Source organism: Danio rerio, chromosome 8, assembly GCF_052040795.2.
Source record: "Danio rerio strain M-AB ecotype USA chromosome 8, GRCz13ab, whole genome shotgun sequence".
Taxonomy (NCBI): Eukaryota; Metazoa; Chordata; class Actinopteri; order Cypriniformes; family Danionidae; genus Danio; species Danio rerio.
The window spans coordinates 21,805,284-21,820,000 of record NC_141028.1 but is presented as its reverse complement, the minus strand read 5'-3'; the positions used below and the strand labels follow the sequence as shown (position 1 = coordinate 21,820,000).

The 14,717-nt window shown below is 38.2% G+C and overlaps 1 protein-coding gene and 1 long non-coding RNA gene across 8 annotated transcripts in view; one reads left to right on the top strand and one right to left on the bottom strand.

Moving 5' to 3' along the window:
- lpxn (leupaxin) overlaps positions 1-7,399 on the top strand; it is a 48,052-nt gene extending 40,653 nt beyond the window's left edge. For all 5 annotated transcript variants that reach the window (XM_087264518.1, XM_087264516.1, XM_087264517.1 and 2 more), the window contains 2 exons: positions 1-770; positions 6,094-7,399. The exon at positions 1-770 is cut by the window's left edge and continues 436 nt beyond it. The gene's annotated coding sequence lies outside the window, so the exon portion shown is untranslated. The remainder of the gene's footprint in view (positions 771-6,093) is intronic.
- si:ch211-120j21.2 overlaps positions 1-14,717 on the bottom strand; it is a 238,426-nt gene that overhangs the window by 29,005 nt on the left and 194,704 nt on the right. The gene's annotated exons all lie outside the window — the stretch shown is intronic.

The window sequence follows — 14,717 nt, the reverse complement described above, 5'->3', positions numbered from 1 at the left end:
ATGCTTTTGAATTGCATTATGGGACCTTGATCTTTTTTCTAACAACTTTCAATCAATAAACATTTTCACATTTTCTGTTATTTACAAATGTAGTTCTCTATATATCATTTCCTAAACAATATCTTGTCTGAAACTACTAAAATGTCAATAAAAGTCACTTTGTCAAACTGCAGAGTTGAATTTTCAACGTCAAATGAGCAAAGATCACGCTTTAATATTGCAATTCACAACCTTAAATAAACGCAAAACACAAAATATGGAAAATGTTAATTAACAAATATTTTTACACTGTATTTAATTTCTTTCCTAAAAACCCATTAACGGTCCAATTGGAAATTAAGTTTTTTTACTTTGAATTTTTTTTCTAGATTTATCTTGCTTTGGTCTGCACTATTGACAACATTTCATCAAGGTTTGTAATTAACATTTTGTAATTTAGAGCATACAATGACAATTGGTCAAAATAGGTCAGAAGTCAGGCAAATTCTTGTTTTTAAAGTAAATTTGCTGGTTAGAAGCTGTTCACACATTGGTGATAAAAGAGATTAAAACAATCCATGAACAGTTTATTTAAAGCATCTTGACGCTACTTCATGGTTTTATTATAGTAAAACTGTAGTAACCATGAAGGAACCACAGTTTTTCTACAAATACCATAGCTATGATTCGTGTAGCAAAACCATGGTGAATTTGTGGTGGATAGTTTTTTTTTGTTTGTTTGTTTGTTTAATTTTTTTAAAGGGCCTCTTGGTTGAAAACCACTATTTTAAGTGAAGTTTTTAAACTAATTTCGAGAGGAGCACGTGATATAATTGACAGCAGCTGGCCATCTATCTACACTCATTAGTTAGCCAATCAGATCTATCCTAACCCACTATAAGTAGCCTAGCTAGACATTACTCCCTTATCTTCGTTTTCCGAAGAAACAAACGACAGGTCCGCTCTAGCTTCTCCAAAGCTACTCACGGACAAAACGGATCCTCCACATCTCCTACTATCCTTCAACTACAATACCACACCACCTTTACTACCATCGTCAGCAACTACAAAAAATGACAACAACAATAGCGACGGCGGCGGAGATCACAACAGCATCAGCGCAGCTACATTCAAGAAAGAAAGCTCCGCGCTCCATGAAACACCAGCCCCGTCTTAACAACAACCAGCCCAGCATGAAAGTCAGCTCGAGACCGAGGCTCCAACAAGAGGCCGTAGGCCTATCCACTCCAGCCAGATCTCAATGCAATCCCCAGTTCCGCTACGTACCTTCTCCAGCACCTTCATGCGTCTCCCATATCCAACAACGACTGTCACTGAACTCCTCCAAACTCCTAGATGCCGGGACCACAAAGCCGCTGCATTATACCCAAAAAACTTCTTCACCGCCACCCCCAGGACATAACACGCTCCTGCCACACCCCCTATCCTAAACAGACATTAAACCCGCAATCTCTCCGCCTCCCCGGAGAATCAAGGAAAGGATTAAAAAGCAATATTGGATTTGGACATATTGCAGCTCATCAACTCTTGGGAATCACACCTCACCTCTTCCAGCCTGCAGCCCGATTCCAGTGCACACTCCAGTCCTCCTCTTTCAGCGATCCTTACCACCTACGGGCTACGCACCCCGCCCCTCTACCTTGCGTATCATTGCTTTTTCCCCTCTAATTTAAACAAGCTCGCAGCTACTGCGGCGGTGCATACGCCGTCAGCCAAGTGCTAAGCCTAGTGAAAACAGAAATTACTTGTCGACTTTTGTCAATATGTTTATGCTTTTACTGAATTACGTTTGTAACTGACCAATTTTCTGAATTTCTCATTCCAGGTTTCGTCTACTGAAGCACAGCCGATCTCGGCGCTCCCTTCCCACAACCTCACTAGCCGTCCACCAACGCTAAACCAGAAATCACAGAGCAATTCCCTGTTAAGCACATCCATACCAGCCCTACTGAAATGGGCATTAGAACGTTTCCAAAAATGTCTAATAACGGCTCTTTCATCTCCTCATAATTCTGCCTTTTTCAGCTTTAACAGCATGATTCTGCCTAATAAATATGCTTAATTTATCACGTTATAAACCAAGCAATCTATCTAATCTAGACGGCTGCAGCGCTCGGTTGCAATCAACATTACACCTGCCACCCGATTTCTGGCAATCGGAGGTCACAATTATATTTCGTAGTCCGTTTAACATTCAGATGCAGAAGTAGCCCACACATTTATGCTTAAAAATGATCCGCTGGATTTCGCCAATAACTACGGCGTTTGCACATAATTCACCTACAAGTTCCCCGTTTCTCTCTCCCTAATATCCCCCAGCTAAACTAGTGACCGGTTTTCTAATAGGCTATTTGCATTCTCATTGCGGAAGAACCTCCGGCTTAAGCACTTCTATAATTCTTAAGCATCAATTTGGAGTGATAGAAACTCAAGCATTAATAAGCTACTTGAATAAATCGACAAATCAGTCACCTTTTATATTCTGGAACAAAAATATCACGCTAAGCATAAACTGCTCTCCATCTTAGAACATCAAACACACATGCGCATTATCCCGCAGGGATGCCTTTCGTCACTCACCTACTTCATCTCGCAGCAGCAATCTCCGGAATAGAAGAGAAATTATCTAAATCCGATCTTGGCCGTAACAAACTCTGCCTGAAGAGCGTCGCGCACCAGACGCGCCGACGGCGCGGTGACGCGGCGAGCTTACGACAGAGAATAGTAGATTAATGCACACCAGACTCACGCATTCATACTTTATCAATAAACTAATTAATTGTACAAATAGCGCCCCGCGGCGCGGCAGAATACGAAGTGTCATGAATTGTGGCTGGGCACTACGGACAGCCGCATTGACTTCCTTAGTATTTATTTCCTTCCTGTGAAAGTCAATGGTTACAGGTTTCCAGCTTTCTTGAAAATGTTGTCTTTAGCGTTTAACACGGGAGTCACCAACCTCTGAAACTAAGAGCTACTTTCAGGCACCGATTAACGTGGAGGGCTACCAGTTTGATAAACACTTCTCAAATAACAAATTGCTCAATTTACTTTAATTATAATTAAGTTTTTGGTAATAATTAATAATATTCATCCAGGTGAAGTCACTGATCATGTTATGATTCTCTTAAAGTTACCAACAATGATTTAACAGGGTAGGAAAATACCCCGTAATTAATATATCAATGTGCAACACTATTTTATTTATCTTTGCAAATCTTTACATTTTTAAATGATTACTTCTATATTAGAGAAAGCTTACTTGTAAGTGGCGTTATGGTGAGCTATTTTAGAACAGGCCTGTGAGCAACACACGAGAGCCTCGTGGGCTACCTGGTGCCCATTGGTACCATATTTGGCGACTCCTGGTTTAACAGAAAAGAATTCATAAAGGTTTGTAACCATCAGGTGACGCTTAAAGCATGCGACCTGCTTATACTTACTTCCTTAAGCGCTGGAATAGAAGCCATCCATTTAGTATGGATATACAGCCATCCTCAGTATATCCTTTTTACACAGATGCTGCCCCCTTCGTGGGGTATATTATCGGGGCCGCCAATGCGCTTCTAACGGGCAATATCGTCAATACATTCTAAAAAAAAAAAAAAAATTACTGTTCTACATGTTCCTAGTTGCATAGGAAATCGCTGACTCTCTTTTTGCTTTATTTTCAGAACTGGTATCAGAAGCAGAGCCGCAGCTGACTCCATCTCTCCTTTTAAGATGATAATCCCATAACCACAGCATACACAATTTGCGTCAGCATTCATTTATACATTTTAAGTTACCCCAGAACACCTCATCAGTTTCTCACTGCTCAACACATCCACACATTCCGTTCAATACCATTTTTGGTTTCAAAACACCTTAAAGTCATAGGACTATTCAGGCTTCCCACCAGATTCATAATCCAGTCACTCATTCAGAATTGGAGCCACCACCACAGCAGCACACAAGGGCTATCGTAACAACACATACAAACACTTGGAAGGTGGTCTCCCGACACCTTCAAATCTTATATCTGACTCAGCCACAGCCATCTCAGGGAAGCTCAGAGGACCCTCACCAGCAGACGCAGTAATCCCAGCGGCCAAGGGCATGGGCCTAGTCCAGGGAGAGAATACAACCCAACCATACCAGCTTCCCGAGGGCAGAGAAACTACCCAGTCTCCCAAGGGCGCGGGCATGACCCAGCCATCTAACTTCCTTTCTTCCTTCCAGCTGATTTGCACTCAGCCTTCTCCCCCTTTTCACTCACCTAACTCCAGTAGGAGTTCTCTCCCTGCCCAGGCCCCCTTGTCTACCCTGCCCCCACCCGCCCCCCCCCCCCCCCCCCGGCCGCTGCCACAGAAGTTTTCACTTCTGTAGGACCCTGCCCCCCCCATGGCTCTGGCCCCCGCAGGGGCGTTACCCCGAGCTTCGATTCCCGCAGGAATCATCTCACTGCCCTGGCCTTAGCTTTTTATATTATATGTCATTCCATAATGACATATAGTATAGCACTATTTATTTTTCTCTCTGTTTGATTTTATTTATATAAATTTATATCTATATGCACCCACGCATATAAATATGAATTTATATATAGTGCTGTCACCCTCACGCTCTGTTCCCGCAGGAACACCCCCAGAGCACCTATACCGCCCATCACCCTTCAGTAAGAGTCTTCACCTCCCCCTCATCTTTCCGGACTCCTACTGGAGCCAGCTAAATAGCTCACCCAACCCCGAGCTGTGACACGAGTCATGTCACCGACCCTCCCCGGCCCTAGCTTTTATTTATGTTCATTTTTGTTTATTTCTCACACTTATCTTTTATTTTTTAAATTTATTTATATATATGTATATATATATATATGCACCCACGCATATAAATATATATTTATATATAGTGCTGTCACCCTCAAGCTCTAACTCCCGCGGAGTTAATCCCGAGCACCGGACCCCCGCAGGGGTCATCGCCCAACTGCCATTTCACCCTCCAGCTGGGGCTTCACCAACCATTCCTTTTCCCGACTCCAGCTGGAGATGGCACATACAGCTCTCTCTCCCGCAGGAGAGCCAAGAGCTTCGACTCTCGCAAGAGTCAGTAAAAACGCCCCCCCCAAGGCCCTAGATTACCCCATTATATATTTATATATCTATATGTTTCATATAAATATATAATTATATATAGTGCTGCCACCTCCCAGCTCTATCTCCGCAAGGAGTGTTCCTCGAGCAAATTACTCCTTCGGAGTCCCCGCCCCCCCTGCCCCCCTTCACCCCCCTCTCCAGCCGGAGTCCTTCCTTCCCCTTCCTTTATATGACTCCAGCAGGATTCCCGCCCACCCCATGGCTCTGACCCCCGCAGGGGTCTCCCCGAGTCTCTACTCAAGCAGGAGTATTCACAGCCCACGCCAACTCTGCTCGGGTTCCCGCAGGAACCTGTTTCACCCTTTGCTCCAAAGGAGCCCTCTTTACCTTTTCTTTTTCAAATAACTATATCCAGCAGCCGGATATAGCATTTCAAGCCTTTTGGGGAGTTTCTTCGAATACACGGCTGCTGTCCCGAGCTTCATGCATTTGGGGAGCTCTCGAGAACCACCTGATCTCGTACTCCCCTCACATGCTCTATGGACCTGGCGGGAGCCCTGGGCTCAACTATCTCCGAGCTCAGGGTTCTCTCCCGGGACAGCATGCCAAACCTGCTTACAGCTGTCAAGCAATATCTAAGTGTGAACTCTTGAAGTGAAGTTTTTAAACTAATTTCGAGAGGAGCACGTGATATAATTGACAGCAGCTGGCCACCTATCTACACTCATTAGTTAGCCAATCAGATCTATCCTAACCCACTATAAGTAGCCTAGCTAGACATTACTCCCTTATCTTCGTTTTCCGAAGAAACCCCCCATCCACCCCTTTTTCCTCCTTTTCTCCTTTACAAAAAGGGGAGCTCTCGAGAACCACCTGATCTCGTACTCCCCTCACATGCTCTATGGACCTGGCGGGAGCCCTGGGCTCAACTATCTCCGAGCTCAGGGTTCTCTCCCGGGACAGCATGCCAAACCTGCTTACAGCTGTCAAGCAATATCTAAGTGTGAACTCTTGAAAGATTAATTATTCGTTATTTTGTTTCAGAGGAATCCTACTTAAAAAAAACTGAATGTAAGACAAGTATGAAAATGTTAATTACTCTCAGGAAATTCCTATTGCACTCAGAAAATTTGTTTTTACTATATTTGCTTTTAATAAAGGGCACCTATTGTTTCCCTTTTACAAGATGTAAGATAAGGCTTTGTTGTCTCCAGAATGTGTCAATGTATTGCCAACTCCTGCTGAATACATTGTAGCTGTTTTTGTAGCCTGTGGCTTTAAATGGAAATGATCTGCTTCTCCCTGCCCACCGTTCCCACATGTGTTGTCTGCTCCTCATCATGCGTTACGTCAGATAAACAGCACAGCGACAGACAGACTCGAATGAAGCTGAAATACAGCTCATTAGTCAAAAATACCAAGTTTATTTCATGTGTATGTTTTGGAGTTTATTAATGCCTTTCTGAAATGATAAGTCTCACACAAATGATGTTTGCAGTATGCACACACACACACACACACACACACACACACACACACACACACACACACACACACACACACACACACACACACAAACAAACATACACATATATTAGCATTTACTGACACTATGCGGCCATAGTTATTATGGTTAAGAATTACAGCGATTTTACTGTTTTCAAATTTTACTGTTTTAAAAAGGTTTTAAACGTATAAAACTTACAGAGAGTTGTAGCCAATATTTGAATCCCTGTTTATTGGCAAATCAAGTTTATACATGATATTACAGAAACATGGTGTCTGTCAATCAATTCAGTTGGCGGGGAAAACCACACTCCTACTTCACGTTGCGGTGGGTTTTAAAATCACTAGAATTTGAATCCTATTTTAAGGTCAAGAAATTTAAAAAAAGAAACTTGATGGGTTTGTATCATTCCAATATGACAGAGGACACACTATACCTACACACAGTTCTGACCAAACAGCTTACAAAAGATGATTTTTCATCATAGGTGCCCTTTAAATAACCTATAGCAGTATGTACAAAATGATCATTTTCACTTGATATCATTTATGCTTGATATCAAATACGTTTTTAACAAAGCAAAATTAATTACTACTGATCTAAAATGGCTCATAAAATAGCAAGAAAAAGAGTCTTTGTCTCCTACTTTATATCGCTTGTGTGGTTATCATAGCACAACAAAACAAACATACACCACTGCAGGTCATTGAGAAAACTGAACTACCCTGATCCAGTTACTATGACCATTTATGTGAAGCTGCTTTGATACAATCTACATTGTAAAAGCGCTATACAAATAAAGCTGAATTGAATTGAATATGTCTGAATATTGTAAAAGCTATTAATGCACGGATATTACATTAAGATTTCAATGATTATATAGACCCAAGATCTATTTAGCTTATGTTTTTATTGCACAAACATCATGGGACATGTTCTGTAAACATTCAAAATAGGTTAGGACAACATGGGCTCTCATTTTCTCGCTTGAAAAGAGATTTCTTCTACAGACACCTGACAGGATCACGTGAAAGAACATCCCTATATATGTAAAGCTGAAGATCCCTGGATTTGTAAGTTCTCTACACTATTACTGCAGGGTTCACTCAGGCAGTATAACTTCAGAATGAGCTTCTCATCTTTAAAGAATGCTCTTTGATGGTAAGAGATGACAGCTGCTTTCTGGGAGGACGGGTCAAAGATCGAGATGTTTATCACACCACAACAGTCAAGAACCGCAAGAACCTCCCACAGCGAGTGGACAATCACTCAAATTATACATGCTGAACCTTAGATTTTTAGATGTGGTGGCTTCATCTAACAGTCACACACTATAAATGGTATGAAGTCAGCCACAAAACTTTCACTATGACAATATTATTACATCATAACTAAAATCACAACAAAATGTTTCATTATCTGCGTCCCCTAGATATCGCCCTTCAACAATACAGTCATAAAGTATATATACTAGCTTTTTAATAAGTTAAAAGGGTGTTTTTGGCAACACAAGATTAAAGGGTTAGTTCAAATGAAAGTGAAATTTCACCCTGGTGTTTTTCTAATGTCGTATGGCCTTTTTCAGACTATAAAAGGAGGAGTTTTATTGTAAAAAATGTCCTCATTGTGTCAAGTTATGCAGTGGTGTAAGGTAACACATTACAAATACACTAAATTACTGTAATTGAGGAGTTTTTCTCAGGAATTGTAATTTGAAAGCAATAAATATGTCTAAAGTCTTTACACATAATGACCCAGGGACTGTTTGTAGACTGCGTGTCACTGATGAGAAAATGAATCACCGTCATCTACTGTATGATGACTGAAATAACCAAAAAGCCTTAAACATTCACTAAATGAAACCAATGAAGAATGGAAGGAAGGGCCAAATGAAGGAAGAGAGGACCGAACTAATGAAGAAAGAAAGGACTGAACAAACTAAGAAAGGAAACAAACAAACGAATGAATGAATGAATGAATGAATGAATGAACAAAGGACTTAATGAAGGAAGGAACAAAAATATGAACGAATTAATGAAGGACAGAATAAACAAACAATGGAAGGTAGGAAGAAAGGTGGGAGAGAAAAAACGAATATAGGAAGATCACTAAATGCACTACAGAATGTTTCGTTTACACATCCCTGCACAAACTGCATGTTAACATCAACTTTTCACAGTGTAATACTCACTACTCACTGCTCTTGAGGACTTTTAAAAGGGCTACTTTTTACTCATACTTTGAGTAATATTTACAACAGATACTTTTACTCTACTTTCACTACATTTTTGGGCAAATAATACTAGAGTTTGATTTTTTTAGTACTCTTTCCACCACTGAAGATCTGTTGTAAATTAAGAGACAAGTTTTATGACTTTTTGTCCTATAGCCGTACTATGGTAAGAAAAGTCCAAGCACACCCAGAATGAGTTACAGGACTTCTGGGTCTCCTGCGTTCGAAATATAAAGACGTCAGAGAAATATCAGAGAACGTGTAAACTAACTTATGTTTTGACCATTTTGAATTGGGGGAGAACACAAAAACGTCTAGTTGGGTCGTGAATAAACCAGTAACCGGTTAATCTCACCTTTACGTGTGTGTTCGCAAAAGTCAATTTATTAAAAAAGACACAAATACATACTTATCTTACTGCTAAATCAAATTACTAAAAGGTTAAAGTTGTTTATTTAAAAAAATTGAAAAGCTTGAAAGTAGAAGTACTTTTTACAGTGTATATACTGTATGTATATGAGCTCATAACTTCATAGCAGGAACTATTACGAGGGATGTCAAATTTAGAAAAAAAAATCATCAAAATGCTGGCTGTAAATGGCAACTTTAAAAAACACTGGTGCAGAAAATGTTAACGGCAGTGAACAGTGAGCAGCATTAAGCATTTTAAAGGGATGCAAATGTTTCACAGAGAGTTTCACAAAAAATATCATGCAACATATGATAAATATTTCAAATATTCTGGTATTCAATAGGATTTGGTGAAAAACAAACCTTAAAGTATTCATTAATAAAAATATTGCCTGTTTGTCTTTTTGCATGACTTTGCAGGACTACAACAGTACAGCTTGCCTATATAGAAAATGCAAAAGTGCATTGCTCGATAAACCAAGATTAAAAACTACATAAAACTTAGAAATACAAAAAGGTTTAGTTGTAGTTCATTTACTGGGTTAAACAACTCTTAGAATCTGGATGTCAGAATCTAATGTGTAAAACTTTTTTAAACCATGTTTTAGAAATGTATTAATTATTATGTGGAATTATTTAGTCTACAATTTACTGCTTCAAAATAGGGCTGCACGATATTGGAAAAATCTAATATTTTGATATTTTATTTTTCACAAAATGGTTTGACTAGCTGTTTTTGGCAGTTTTCTGGGTAATCTAACGGTACTTGGGTAAAAAATAGAATACAAAAAAAAAGCTTTTCTTTCTTTGCTTTGTTTCTTTTCTAATCCATATATATGAAAATTGTTAGATCAAGTAAAATATATTTTTTGTTGTTTTTACCTTCAGAATTACTGTCTTAGCCTTCAAAATGAATAGTTTTTCCTTAAAAAAATTATCTGCCAATGTGGTGAGTAAAACAATCATGTTGTTGATTTGAAATGTAGATATTTGGACATTTTTTACATAAATTTTAGCAATTCTGTCTGAATAATTAAAAAAAATTAATCTTTGGCACTTCAGATCATTTTGGAAGGGCACTTTTTATCCAAGACTAAAAAGGCCATGTGCACTGCACAGGTTGAGTCCCATGTGTGCACGTCCTTGCAGGTGCATGCATTGCAATATTGATGCCCTACTTCAAACTATTACATCTAAAAGTTATCTTGTTTCTAATTCACTAAATGTCAGCCTGTAACTGCAGAGTTACATTTCCAACATTGAAAGATGTCAGAGGCTGAGGCAACAATAACAATGTTGATGATGTACTGTTTATTACAGATTTCCCTACAGCGTTTAGCATTTTTATAATGAGTATCTCAAAACTATAAGCATATTTGTTTGTATTCCTTACCAGACATTTTGAGTGCTGGGGATTTGTTAAAGTGTCTTCCTCTGTTAAATAGAAACAGGGAAGAGTGAGAACAGGAAAGAGGAACACGGAGCGCAGCATCTGGGAAGACGTGTGTAAGCGTTACATTAATAAATCAAGTTGTCATCACTACTTTAGAGCTCCCTTTTCTGGTTTAGGCAGACAAGATTAAAATACTCCGCTGTCACAAAACAACTGAAGCTGTTTTCTCCTTCATATTCTCTCTCACTATACCCTTTTTCACTCTTTACTGTCCCTTTGCTCAAATAACTGCTAGTCTTGCTCTATAAAGAGCTTCCTGAATGGAGTTTTTGTTTGGAGCCACACTGCATACAATCTGAATTTTACTGTCTGGGTCCATGCCTGACTGTATCTATTCAATACATTTTTACAATTTAAATGTCTTAGTTAAAGTATTATGAACCACAAATTATCATCTAACTACAGGATGGACCACAACATCACAAGTTTTGATCTAAACTGAAGAAAGCCTGTGACAATTGGTGAAAATTTGTTGGACTTAGTTAAAACTAACAATCTCTTTTGGCACACTTTGCACTCTGAATGGTGACATTTTTCCTATGCACCATGGACATTGCTGTTTTCCTGCAAAAATTCCATTATTAGGGATGGCTAAAATAATAATAAGTTGAATTTATGTAAACAATGGGACGTTGCACAACACGATATGCAGAGTAAGTTTTGAGTTGACAAAACAAATGCAAACTGGGTAAGATCAGGCTAAATGGTTTCACAACACTTGATATAAACATTCTTTGTTAACTTTGGGTTTGTGATTAACCCTTGTGCACTGTTCAAATTTACTACCCTTTTGTTATGTTCGGGATGAAAACATCCACTGAATTAAAATGCTGTAAAAATGCATCAGATATTTATTTATTTATATTTGTTTATTTTTTGCATAAACCTGTTAATGAAGTCCTGATCAAAACTACTAAATTGCTTAGTTAATTTCTGGATTTTAACTCTTTAATTGACAAATTTATAAATGATGTCACTGATTTGGTGAAAAAAACACAAAATGACGCATTTTTAATTTAAAAAAATTGTTGTAGACTGGAATTATTTTACCTTTTATCAACATCTTGGTCATGTGAATGATTAGTAACAACATCGGCTTTGATTCATTGTTAGATTAAAAAATTAAAAAATTTTCTCCCTAATTTACAGTTGGTGGCTGTTTTTGCCCCATTGACTTCCGTTATAACCACATTTGATGATGCATAAATACAGTCTTTGTTTTTGTTTACTCCATGTATTTCTAAGAGCTAAGATGCATATTTTGATTTTCTCAGATATATTAAGGTAAGTGTGCAAAGGTCACTCTCACACACTCAGGCCCCGTTAACACTATTGCGTTTTAGTTTTAAAAAGGCGCTTTAGAATGAAAACGATCCACGTCCACACTAGCGTTTCACCCAGCATTTATGAACAACTCCAGTAAGTTGTAGCCAGATCGTTGTAACTAGTTGCCAGATCATGTCATTGATTGTGATACAGGAAGGAAAAGACAGCAATGCATAGCAAAAAGAACAAACTAAATACAAAAATGTGAACATAGGACAATCTCCTTTTAGACCTTTATTAGAACAATTTGTAGAAAGATTTTTTTTTAAATCTAAAGGAAATGTATAAACAAATGTTAAAAAAATAAAAAATATAGCTCATCAAGACTGTGGTTGAATTGGGTACTTTTAACTTTTTCACTTTTGTACATTTTTCAGGCCGTATTTCTTTACATTTACTTAAGTACAACAGTGTAGTCAGTACTTCTACTTTTACCAGAGATGTTTTAAACATGAGTATCTGTACTTCTACTTAAGTAAAGGATGCGTGTACTTTTGCCATCTCTGCTCAGTTCAGTGTGGTTTAATATTCAATACTGAGAGTCAAATACTGAAGAGTAAATCCATCGATGCGCATAAGAACTGCACTTATTTCTGTTTTTGGTATTGCAGAAGAAGGGTTTGGCCTGAAATGTATACAGTTTTTTACCATCATACTGATAATTTTTAGTCATTCAGCAAAACTACAGTTCAAACCACTGTAGTTACAAACCCTTCTTACACACACTTTATTCAGAAATTCATTCAATAATTCAATTTATTCATTTTGTTATTGCTGCTTCTAACTTTGTTATATTATTTGTAATTGGTGTAGCAAAAAGCAACGAACATTTCTGTGTAAAACTTGAATGACTCCATATTAATCTCTTGAGTACTGAACTATTGTTTAACCGCAACAAGTCTCCAGCCTGCAGCAGTGATATGAGAGAGTTACTGAGGGCAATGGTGTTTAGTACTTGTAAAGCCACAGGGAATGAAACAGGAGTCTGAACCTCGTTAAAGCGGCAGAAATAAAAGGCCTGTCACTGAGTGTTGGTGTGGCAGGAGTCGGGTGACATTTACAGCTGTGTGGCTGAAGGAGGCCGTGGGTGAATTGGACCGCAGATCCTGCCAGGAGGGTAAATGGAGTGGAGTGGATCTGAAACCCTATAGCCTCACCTGAACCAGACCTTGGCCTCTCCATCACCCCGCCGATCCGCAAAGCCACGGCGTGGGTCACAAAGCACCGTAAATTCTGACCAACCTGGCAACCCTGAGGCCGTGCTCCCATAATAAACAATGAAGTCAATAAGTGTCCTGCATGTCACTGCCAGACAAGCCACTGAGTGTGTAAGCCACGAAACAAAACCGCATTCACAGGGCTCAGGCTCCCAATAAAGGACTGGTAAGATGAATGTGGACCCGCCGGATGCCAAAATGATTAAGTGTACGCAATACTTAATAAAAGCAATGAAGTCAAATGTAACCTAATCTATTTATGGAGCAAAAGTGAAAAGCAGGAGCGTCTGCAAAGCAGTGTTTTATTGATTTATTTGCCATGTCTTCCATCAGCACCAGCGAGACAGGCCGTAACATTTATTCTTATCCGATCCAGATGCCTGCCAGTGCAAATGTTAGAGAGGCCACAGAAAATCTGAATTTAGAAATATGCTGCTATGATGTAATGCAATACAATTCTTTTTTCCCTTTCTGACATTCTTTATCATCGTAAAACTACACTTGCATTTATTATATATGTATGCATACAGTAACCAGCATATATAACTACACCCCTCAGATCTATCTTTTAAATTCATATTTTTAATAGGAAGCTCTACAATATTGTATTTGTACATATACATTAGAATAGTCAGCACTGAAGCCAAATCTAGAGCTTATCTAACAAAATAACTTATGATAACTGTCCAAAAACTAGTACACCCAAAATTATATGTTATAGAAAAAATTTAATACAAATTTATAAGAGGACAAATCAAGAGAAGCAAAAAATAAATAAATAAATAATAATAATAAATAATTTTTTTTTTAAATTTTGTAGGTTGTATTTTTTTTTGCAACATTTTGCCTGAATTTAGTTGTTTCATATTGAAATTTCTAAATATGTTTGGTAACTAAAATATTATTTTAATAAATATATCGGGTTAATAAATCTGTTTTGTTTACATACACCACAATACATGCCTATATTCACTGAGAAATGGATTCATTTTCTAAATGGGGTGCACTCAATTATGCTGAGCACTGTATATATGTATATGTATAAATTTCATTTTATTTTTTTATATGACAGCACGTAATAATTACTAGTTATTTTGTGACATACTAATTAGTTTTAACAAGGTAAATTAGGGTAATTAGGCAGGTCAGTGGACAATAGTGGTTTGTTCTGCAGTCAATTGAAAAAACTAATATTAGTTATGGGGGCTAATACTTTTGACCTTACAAATATACATATTTTTTAAATTAAAAACTGCTTTTATTAAGACCAAACTAAAAGAAATGAGACTTGCTGAAACAAAAAGAAAAAAAATCCTTCCTCTGTTAAACAGCACTTAGGAAATGCTGAAAAAGAATTCAAATTTCACAGGAGGACTAATCATTTTGCCTTGTCTTATGTTGCATGATTTACTGGTACTATGGTAGTATCGCGATACTATGGCTCCAAAATACTGTCAGCGCCGCTGCATTTTGTAAGCGATAATGTCATCATTAA